Raw genomic sequence first — 8,193 nt, forward strand, 5'->3', positions numbered from 1 at the left:
ACTCTCGGCTACATCGACATTGGTAGAAAGGGCTACCGCCTTGCTTGAGCAACCTCGTCGGTTTCCACTTCAGCCATAACTTCCGCGATGCATCGACCGTTACGACTGTGGGGGGTGTCCGTCGGCTTACATTCAGATTTTTCTCCAGTCTCACCATCTGCGTTTTTACCGTTGTGACTACGGGGACGTAGTTTATCATGACTATTAGGAAAGATAGGATAGCGTAGGATCTTATCATACCTTGCCTTGTACTGCAAGTTGGTCATTGTACTCTTATACTCCCTCCATTCCAGAATATAGTGCGCCCGCGCTTCTCGAGGTCCAACTTTGACCATAAATTTAACCAACGAGACCGACTGCGGTGGGAGAGAAAATTATATAATTGAAAACTTCTTTTGAATACGAATTCACTGGTATAACTTTTGCTTCCGCCGCAGTCGGTCTCGTTGGTTAAATTTATGGTCAAAGTTGAAGCACGGGAATAAAGTAAGCACTATATTTTGGAACGGAGGGAGTACTTGATTCCACCAATCCCCCACTATACCTTCTAACATCTACCTTTTATTTTTATTTTTCTTCTTTTACTTCTCCGCTTTGTACATACTATTGACATCTGAAAAATTACCGTGAACAATTACTCTACATCGGTTTGCGGGTATTGAACATATAAACCCACAAGAAGTGCCAGGCAGGATGAAGGTGGCCACGTCGCCTTTAAATCGCCATGAACAGTACTCGTGCCACCGCCTGTAAATTCCGTGCCCCGCCAGGGGCATTTTCGTCATTTTGCATACGGGCGTATAAAACGCAGCCCGCTCGTGGAGAAACCCTAGCCGCTGCATCCGGCCGCACTCGAGCCCGCACTCGCGCCCCACCCACCCACTCTGCTCTCTTCCCCGATCCCCTCCCACGAACCCTAGCCTCCCGGTGCCGCCACCCCTCCCCCCCCCCCCGCGCCGCGAGCCCCTCCCTCCTCTTCGTGTTGCCGGCCGTCGCGGCGACGCAGAGTGGCCCAGATGCGGCCGCCCCGTGGTTGGCTTCGACAAGCACGGCCTTGATCCGGCCTCAGCAGGAAGACCTCGAGCCGAGGAGCGCGGCCTCGATCGGGACTCGGCATCTGGGGCGGCGACGGAGGAGGGGAAAGGAGGGGAGCAGCAGCCAGCATCGGGACGGCGGCGGCGACTTGACTCCATAAGCTGGTCGAGGTTGTTCAAGCAAGGCAGGTGGTGGGGTCAAGGGGCAGGGGAGGCGGGCGAAGAGGATAAGAAGCAGCCGACCCGTCGCAATGGTGTGAGGCTGCAGGGAAGAGGAAGGAGGACGACGACGGGATGAATGAGTAGGTCAGCCCTCATGGAGACGGCGCCGCCGGCCAGGGGCGCTATTGGCGCGCTGGATGTCGTCCTTCTCAACCCGTGCTCGCCTCCCCTCGCTTCTGGCGCCCAGGAGCTCGAGTAGGAAGAGGAGACCTCGATGGTCTGCGGCTCGTGGAGACCCGCGCATCCTCTAACCTCGACAAGATCATGTCAGTTTATTTTCTTCCTCTTTGCACACCGGTCCAGGCAGAGGTGACACGGTGGAGCAGGCATTAGACCAAGTTTAGAACGGACCAACCCTTCCTTTTGTAGAAATTTTGCCCCATAGTTAGTGTATAGCGGCTGGAGACAAATGATGTTTTTCTTCATTTGAACTATTCGATACATGCTCCAATTACCAAACGAATGGGCAGGCAACGGCCATTTGATTAGTTATGTTACATACAGCTATGAATGCCCAACAGGCAGTGAGTCCAAGAGCTCTGTCAGATGTTCATTGCATATATCCAGTGCAAAGAATGATACAGAATTTGCAAACTGAAGCAGGCGCCAAAATGATTAAGTCCCTGATTGGGTTTAGATTGCGCATATCTGTAACATAGATATTAAGTGACATATGATGCATTATTTGAAGTATGATATGCCAAAACCTATACCTGGGCTAATATACCATGGCTTCCATGGAGTTTGATGTAGATTAGTAAATGGCCGTGTGCCCACATATGCTTTCTTTAGAATGTATGTTATCTGATTTCCAAGAATTTCCTGAAAGTAGATTTGATATCCTCCTTACATGTTCAGTGTTCATTTCTGAAAAAATTGTTAACAGGAGAATTTAGTGTCTCACTTTTAATCTAAGTGATAGAAAACACTGCTTGTTAAAGTAATCTTAGTTAGACAATGATTAGTTAGACAATGATTTACCTAAATAATTAACTTACTCATGGTAATAGCTTCGTTATTTAATCTGAATATCTGATTGTGCTTCTAAGCAAAATACTATAAAAGTGCAATTATTTTCTTTTTATTGCATCACTCTTGCCGGTATTAATTGTGGGTTAGTGGAGTGCTAAACTTTTGTATTTTATAGCTTCGAGATATAACTTTTTTTTGTTTCTGAACAAATATAAATTTTATGTGTTGCAGGCAATTCCTTTCAATCCATGGAACAGTGTGTGCGTTAGGCGATAGCAAGGCCGTCGGACAATCATGATGCTATTTTCTTATTTGAAATCAGAATGCTACTAGGACATTCTTAATTTTGGAAAATCAGATCAAACAAGAGATATGATTGGTACCTGGTGATACAATTGGAGAAAGGGATATGATATGTCTGGCAATGGTTTAGGAAGGTATTCACTTATCCGAAACAAAAGCATAGGTATGTTCAAGCAAGGAACTGAGCATGGCAGTTAGGTGGTGGAGTGTGTGTCCTTGAATTGTACATATTTTTTTCTCTGAAAGAAATTCACTGCGTAGATCATTCTAGCTATTCTCGATGTTTTTATCTGTTCCAATCCAAATTTGATATGCCAGTTGCTTGAAATTCTTGAGACACTTTGCCCTTTGGAGTAGCGGCTTACAGTTATAAAGATACCTATCTTCTGAATTTGTATTTAGCCTATGGATTATAGTGCATTTATCTTGCCATTTTTATTTAGCCTATGTGCATTCGTTGTAGTCCCAGCTTCCATGTTATGATGTGCTTGCTTCAAAAGAATTGTGTGAATTTATGTCACCAAATCAAAGATAGCCAGTGATTTTTTGTGATACACTTTGATGTATACTTTCCAAACACGCTTGTTGTATTTAAGACTTAATAGTCTACCAAATCCTGGCAAAAATAATAATCTTAGTTTGATGCGATGCGGAACAGTAGCTGCAGGGTTTGGTCTTCCGTCTTATTTCTTTATACATTTGATTTGTATTTGTTCCGGATACAATTGGTGTTCAGATTGTTAGGGACGAGGATCATCAGTGGCCATGCAGGAGCAACAACAGGTGATCATGCCTAGTTCGTGAATTTATTCTCCTAGCTTGGAGGCTTCCTGCTCAAGGTGCATGCTTCCTTCCTTTCCCCTCTTTTTTGGCAATTACTTCCTTTCCCCTCTGATTTGACTTCATTTGCCTTCTTGTGTGAAGTTGTGTACTTCAAGTGTACAAAGCAGTATCGTGTTGAGATTCAGGAAAATTGCTAATTTATATTAGTAATTATGTAATCATGTACTATGAACTTCCTCAAATTAGCCGGTTAGTCTCGTGTGGACATTTATTTGCTGGTGAGGGAAGCAGTTTAACATGTGTGTTTTCCCTATGTTGGCATCTGCTTCCTCAGATAATTGATATTAGTTATCCACTTGCAGTATAAATAATCTCTCTAATCAGTAACGTTGTTATTGTAAATGGTCCCTTTTTTTTGCATATTGCTATTGTGAGTAATATTACACCCAAAGAATAATATTGATATATCTCTAATTTCTTCGTTGCAACAATGGATGGTTCTGCTTTAGGTCCTATAGCTTTTTTTGAAGCTGTAGTTCCTTTAGCCTTTTGGTGTCATGTCTTTCTGACTATTGTAGCTGTACAATTTGACAATATATGCTCAAATGTTATGTGTTCTTTACCTTTAGATTTATCACTCCAGGTGAAGGGATTATCGATCATATAAATCCCGGTAGACTACCCGCCCACCTGAGGCACTTGCCATCGCTGTAGCACTTACGGATGTGCTTCTTTAGTGTGCCTTCTCTCATCTCACAGTAAATTGTTTTGTTGTTCTAAATAATTGCTGCAGGAGGGAGCAGCAGGCATAGAAGAAATCCCAAGTCAATTTTGCTCAGCTGTAGCATCTTCCACTGACAATAAGTCTGCACAGCAGCCTGGTGAGGTTTGTTCTTGCATTTAAAAACATAAGTCTTTCAGTTGCTCTCTACTCGCTGGTAAAAAAGCATAGTGAATTTCCTTTATAAATACCCAGCTGAAGAATACCTTAGTTAAATCAATCAATAGTGAGTTGTATTACTAGAGAGTAGAGACGTAAGAAAACGCCCTTAGGTGTGACACTCTACGTGGTTACCTTCTTAGTCCCAACTATTAACATCATACTGAGATCACACTTTGCCAAGCGGAATGTTTGTTTCTATGTACTTCTGGATGCTAATTTATCGTTCTTGATTTTCATGGGGATATTCCTTCATTATTTGGTTACCTGTCAATGCTCGCTCCTATTTCCCACCTTGTGCTTTGACTTCTTGCATTTTTTTCGTCTAAGTTATTAGGCTACTGCTGCCTGGTTTGCGCATGATGAACCACTAATTATGATGCACTGCTGGCCGGTCTGCCTTTTTTATGCTTTTTTAGTGACAACATTCAGACTTAATGTTTATTACTTCATTTCAGAGTTTTAAATTAAGACACGCGGTCAATTTATATGGTCTTCTGAAGTTTCACCTTCCCTTTGTCATATTGGTTTGATCAAATCAATGGGAAGCCGGCATTACTTTCATGTACTGGCTTACAGTCTTATTAAGTACTCCCTCTTCAAACTAATACAAGACCTTTTAGGTCACTAAAATAGTGATCTAAAAGGTCTTACATCTTAGCGCACATTTAACTACTTTATTTGCTGTATTATTGTGGATGTACCGTAGAATAAAGTAGTCTTCCATTTTTCTTCTCTGCAGGCTGATGTTCTTGCTCAGTATAAGCCAACAATGGAGAAACTGACCAAGCTATGTTTCATGATCAGTTACACATCAAGCCTATATTTTTGCTGCTTCTACATGTTGCTATGATGGTCATTCAGCCCATTTTCTTGAACCTGCACTACAACGAGAGATCTGGGCTGCTTCTTTGTGGCTTCCAAACTTAAAATGTTTGTTTGGAAGTTAGTTTAGTTTTTTGTTGTGGATTCACAGCTTCTCACATGTACCGTCCTCTTAGACCTTTAGATTTTCAAAGAAACTAAATGAAGATATGGTGGTATGGTCTTAATAATACAACTTAAAGCCTTTCATGCTTTATATTTTGTCTGAAATTTGCTCTCGAAAAATCATGTATCTATGTTAGATCCGGTAAGAAAAGACGGCTTTCAAGCAGAGGATGCGGGAGTGTTGGCCACATTTGGTTTTTGACTTGAGTGTCTAAATATTCTCACAATACTGGGCTCCCTCTCGACCTTTGCGCCATTGGCGCAACGAGTCATCTAATAAAAAATAAATAAACATAGCACAAACCAAAACCAAACTTGTGAACCCACACGACCTAAATATAGCAGCCATATACTGGATGCACGCATCAAGCTGGATCTACAGAATCACGAAGGTTACACCCACCTCCACATGGAATGCGTTTTTCCTTTGCCGCTCAATTTCGTGCCTCCCTTTCATTTCCTGCGAACAGCAGGATGCGAGGATCCCGTGCGCAAATCCACATGTTAAATGCACCGAAACAAGCCCAAAGGCACAACAGCAGCGGTGCGGAAGAAACACTGAATCGGCCACGCTACTCCCGGACCTGGTAAGGCTAACTCCACCGCACCATCCCATCTTATCGGGTGCATTTGTTTGAGGTAAAACAAATGAATAGTGCGGCCTCAAACGGATAAATGTTCGGATTTCATTCGTTTTTTACCCATCTCCGGTCCAAACTTGCGCCGAGTTTGGGGTGAAACGGACATCGCGCGGACGGGCTCGCCGCACGCCCTTGTCCCCGTAGCCCGTCTGTCGGGGACATTAGTAGTCCCTTCGCTTCCAACGCTTCCATCCCCTCTCCCCACCCCGCCCCGCCGCCGGCGCCGCCGCTATTCTCCGGCCGCCTCCTCATCGCGCAGTCCCCGGCCATCCATACCAAACCACGTCTCGACATGGCTGCCACCACACACGCGCTTTCGCCGTAGTTTTGGCTGTCGATCGGAGGAGGTTTGGCCGTCGCCGTTGCAGCCGGAGGCAGAGGGGATACGACCGCCGGCGACGTACCACGGCGGCCGCGGCAGCTTCCGACGAGTGCCCCAGCCAGTAGCCGGCCGCCAACCACCCCTGCTGCATCGAGGTGATCATCGTGGCCTCTTGCCACCACGACCGCAAGGTGTTCGACACTTTGCCCACAAAGGTATGGACAGTGGAGATGAGTTTTTCTTTCACCACTTCATTTGTTTATCGGACGATTCGTCGTCGGATGATGAAGATCTTATGGTGGCTGCACTGGTCGTTCACGACCACATTCAACGGCAGCTTCCTCGGTACAGGGGTCACTCCCTGGCCGTCCTCCCAACCTAAACCGCAATAGGGAGAGATGCCACGCCCTACTCTATGCCGATTACTTTGTGAACACCCCGCTCTTCAAGCCGGATAAATTCCGTCGCCGTTTTCGAATGGCAAGGCATGTGTTTAATCGTATCCGAGAGGGAGTGGTTGCTCATGACCCATACTTCGAGTGCAAGACGGATGCCCTTGGCAAGCTTGGATTCTCCTCTTACCAGAAATGCACCGCGGCCATCCGCATGCTTGCATATGGAATTCCAAGCGATCTGCTCGATGAGTATGTGCGTATGAGTGAGACAACATGTCTGATGTCAATGTACAAGTTCTGTCAGGCTGCGATCGAGGTGTTTGGCCCGGAGTACTTGAGGCAGCCAACTGCCGCTGATACAGAGAGATTGTTGGCGACTAATGCAGCTAGAGGCTTTCCAGGCATGCTTGGCAGCATAGATTGTGTGCACTGGGAGTGGAAGAACTGTCTATTTGCTTGGCAGGGCCAGTACGAGGGGCATGTCAAAGCGTGCACTGTCATATTAGAAGCGGTGGCTTCGCTGGATCTTTGGATATGGCATTTTTTCTTCGGCATGGCAGGTTCTCACAATGATATCAACGTGCTACAGCGTTCTCCAGTCTTCGCAAGGCTTGCAGAAGGCCACTCCCCACCTGTCAACTTTGAGATCAACGGCCACCAGTACAACAAGGGATACTATCTAGTTGATGGCATATATCCTCAGTGGTCAACTTTTGTGAAGACAATCTCGAACCCCCAAGGTGAGAAGAGAAAGCGATTTGCCAAATGCAAGAGAGTGCTAGAAAGGATGTGGAACTTGCTTTTGGTGTGCTTCAATCCCGGTGGGGTATCGTTCGAAACCCTGCACTGTCATGGTATGAAAGAAAGCTTTGGGAGGTGATGACTGCTTGTGTGATCATGCACAACATGATCGTCGAGGACGAGCGTGATGAGAATATCTTCGACCAAGGATTTGATTATCAAGGTGAAAATGTTGACCCCTGCACCAAGAACCGGCCACATTTGAACAGTTTGTCCAATTTTATCGTGAGCTGCGTGATTGGCACACTCATTTGGATCTTCAAAATGACTTGGTTGAGCACGTGTGGGATCACATTGGCAATCAATAGATGTATTGGTTCATTCTATGTTCATTCAAGACAATTTTGATTTGGTTGTAAAGCTATTTTATTAGAAACAATTTCGATTGGGTTGTAAATTTTTTTATTTTCAGACAATTAATATTTGGACGTGCAAACTAGTTTTGATATAAAAATATGGGCATTTTTTACGGACAGGATGGGGCAAACGGATGCGGCCGCGCGCTGGACGCACGGCCACCGCATCCCAGGACAGGCCCGGACACGATCCCATCATCCTAACAAAATCCGGCTAACCGGACATCCGTTTGGGATCACGTGGTGGAGTTGGCCTAAAAAGGTAAAGAAAGGGACTCGTCCATCCATCCATCCATGCCCGTGGACCAGAGCAGCCCGCGGCGCACGCTGTCGGCTCAAACCGGGCACCGGCGTGGGAAGTTGCTCCGCGGGGAAGCAACCGAATGAATTTCCGCTCGTGGCTTAATTTTTATTTCCTTTGCGTCCCATCAGCC

At 45.5% G+C, this 8,193-nt stretch overlaps 1 long non-coding RNA gene across 4 annotated transcripts; it reads left to right on the plus strand.

The window, feature by feature from the left end:
* The first annotated feature begins 831 nt into the window (after nucleotides 1-831).
* On the plus strand, nucleotides 832-5,335 carry LOC123053167 (uncharacterized). Of its 4 annotated transcripts, none has more exons than XR_006425437.1 (5): nucleotides 832-1,522; nucleotides 2,460-2,694; nucleotides 3,268-3,370; nucleotides 4,108-4,200; nucleotides 4,997-5,335. It is a non-coding gene; the product is annotated as an uncharacterized lncRNA (long non-coding RNA). The 4 variants fall into 4 exon arrangements; XR_006425436.1 differs by having other exon boundaries at nucleotides 872-1,522; nucleotides 2,460-2,665; XR_006425435.1 differs by lacking the exons at nucleotides 832-1,522; nucleotides 2,460-2,694 and having other exon boundaries at nucleotides 2,701-3,370.
* Nucleotides 5,336-8,193: the final 2,858 nt, after the last annotated feature.

The sequence above is a fragment of the Triticum aestivum genome, chromosome 2D (assembly GCF_018294505.1).
Source record: "Triticum aestivum cultivar Chinese Spring chromosome 2D, IWGSC CS RefSeq v2.1, whole genome shotgun sequence".
Lineage (NCBI taxonomy): Eukaryota > Viridiplantae > Streptophyta > Magnoliopsida > Poales > Poaceae > Triticum > Triticum aestivum.